At 43.9% G+C, this 2,695-nt stretch overlaps 1 pseudogene across 1 annotated transcript; it reads left to right on the top strand.

The window, feature by feature from the left end:
* The first annotated feature begins 965 nt into the window (after positions 1-965).
* LOC125553498 (pectinesterase QRT1-like) lies at positions 966-2,276 on the top strand (annotated as a pseudogene). Its single transcript, XR_015601979.1, has 2 exons — positions 966-1,979; positions 2,074-2,276. The product of XR_015601979.1 is annotated as a pectinesterase QRT1-like (transcript).
* The last annotated feature ends 419 nt before the right edge of the window (positions 2,277-2,695 follow it).

The raw sequence follows: 2,695 nt of genomic DNA, 5'->3' as shown, positions 1-2,695 counted from the left end.
AGTACTGTACTAAGATTATTTTTGTTAGAACAAACAATATTTTTTGTCTCGATTAAAATTAAATTGTTGTTGTAGGTGGCTGATGAATCCATGAGGTCAGTTGACAACAGGATCGAGTAGCTAGCATCAGCTAGAGTGCATTCATCTCTCACACTCCTGATGCGAGCAAATAAAGTTCCCACCATGATTTCGATGATGAATCCCATCCAATATCAATGGAGAGCGAGGGAACAAAAAAAGGCGCATTGCATTCCTAACTAGAGGCGCTGCACGACACCATCATAGCTCATGAATGCATCTTCAGGGAAGCTCTGGAGACATGGTCTCTCCTCCACAAAACATACCTCTATATATGTGACACTGATGCACAGTTTTTCTTTTCTGATGAGTAACACGAAAGGCCCCAAACAACCACGAATGTTCCCGTTGTTGTAGTTGTACGACCCATGCCCATCGGTGCCGCAGCACACTTTTAGCCCGTACTTGAGTCCTACACACACGTACATTACATTACATGAATGAACCAGCAAGTTTATGGTTTTGCTGAAATCACGGAGACCGGCTAGCACACACCAAACACCATGCATGAATGCATGCATGCTGAACCCTCTTCTTAATGGAAAATACATGCAATGCTCTTGCATGTTCTTGAAAAAATAATGGCACGTACGTGCATAAGATATCCTTGTCCCCGAGAATGTCCCATGTAACCGATTGTTTGTCATGCAACACGAAGGGATGCATGAATTTTACTTTGTAAATATGTATCTCGGTTGATGGAATAAAAGGAGAAAGAAATACATGTGTCATCTAGTCAATGATCTGGTAAAGGCAATGCAGACCATCCATAAAACTGAGGGTCATGCACCTACTTCGGGAGGAGAATTGATTCAAGACCACTCTCTCTGCTTGTTCTTTGCTCGTCCTTTCATTACCTGCCAATGTGAACTATATATACCCCAACTCAATAAATCGTTAGCCACAAAGAGAAGAAAGCACACCTTACATATTGCATCAATCATGGGGATGAAGAATCTCTCGTTGTTCATGGGGTTGCTCATGCTTGCGTTGTTTCCAGTGCTGTCACGACAAGATGGTTTTGATCAATGGGTGACATTGCAAAAGAGTAAGACTAGCGTAGCCACATCGACACTTGACGCCAAGCTCTCTACAGCAGAAGCCTCAAGGATTGGTAATGGCGTTGATCCATACACTATCTTTGGCGGTGAAGATGGCATGTACAAGAGCATCAGTGAGTGCATTTCCAACGTCCCCAATGACAACACTAGACGACATATGTTTAACCTAAAGCCCGGAACAGTGTTCCGTGAGAAGGTGTTCATTGGGAAAGGTAAGCCTTTCATCACGCTAAAGTCCGATCCCTCCAACCCTGCTGTTATCGTCTGGAATGATACTGCCATGACCAAGGGCAAGGATGGCAAGGTCCTCACCTCCCGTGGTAGTAGCACTGTTACCATAGAGTCTGACTATTTCATTGCCTATGGTATTATCATCAAGAATGATGCACTTCCTGCCAAGGCGGGCGACAAACAAGTGCAAGCCACTGCATTGCATGTGACGGGCACAAAGGCAATTTTCTATAACTGCACGATCGAGGGCGGCCAGGGAGCCTTGTATGACCATCAGGGGCTTCACTACTTCAAGGCCTCTACAATCAAGGGAAGTGTCGACTTCATCTTTGGGTCCGCACGATCTTTGTATGAGGACTGTAGTATCATCTCTACTAACAAGGATATCACCAACATGGAAGTGGCACAAGAGGGGTGGGCTAGCGAGAGCCGTATCAACAGTGAGAGTGGTTTCTCCTTCAAGAATTCTACCATTAAGGGTGAGGGGAAACCAGTATTCTTAGGAAGGGCATCGGGGAATTTCTCGTAGGTTGTGTACTCCTCCACTGAGATGGACAGCGAAATTGTTCCCATCATATGGGAAAAGGGGAATATGAAAATTCCTAAGAGGTACTTATTAACATCACTAATCCATGTGGCTTTAGTTCATATATAGGATTGATCAAACTAACACATTTTGTTTGCTTGCTTCATCACACACCAGTGGGATCTACTATGGTGAGTTCAAATGCTATGGGCCTGGGTTAGATGCATCGAAGAAGGCTGGATGGGCCCTATCCCTAACTGAGGCTCAGGCCAAGCCCTTTACCTGCAAAAGCTTCATCTCAGGTGGCTCATGGATTACCCCCCTTCCCCCGGCTGATCCATAGATACAACCACATACTCACCTCTTTAATATTGCATGCATATTATAAAGAAGTGTATGTTTTATCTCTTTTAACACTTCCAATATATAGCGTGATGCATGCCCATGCATGAAATAGGCATATATTGTACTATGGTTTATATATATATATAAATGCCTAAATGTTATTTTCTCTATTGCATGGTTCAAATGTATTTATTGTATAAATCTCAATGATCACGTGAGTTGATACTGTTATTGCACTGAGCTTTGATGACTTGTTCAAACGTGTGCGGATGAAGGAAAACCCCTCTAAGAGATGTCTCTCATCCTGTGTTGCTCTTATCGGTGTATAGCTACCGCACCGGGGAGTAGTGCTACCCCCTTTTAGAGATGATCAGCCAGGGGCTTTCCAGAGGAAGAACTCACACTAATGCAGGAAGGTCCTAAGACGACACATGTATAGGAGACCATTCGACCA

The sequence above is a fragment of the Triticum urartu genome, chromosome 4A (genome assembly GCF_056163025.1).
Source record: "Triticum urartu cultivar PI428250 chromosome 4A, HENAU_Tu73, whole genome shotgun sequence".
NCBI lineage: Eukaryota > Viridiplantae > Streptophyta > Magnoliopsida > Poales > Poaceae > Triticum > Triticum urartu.
Note: the sequence above shows the minus strand (reverse complement) of the source record. Positions and strands in the feature narration are given on the sequence as shown.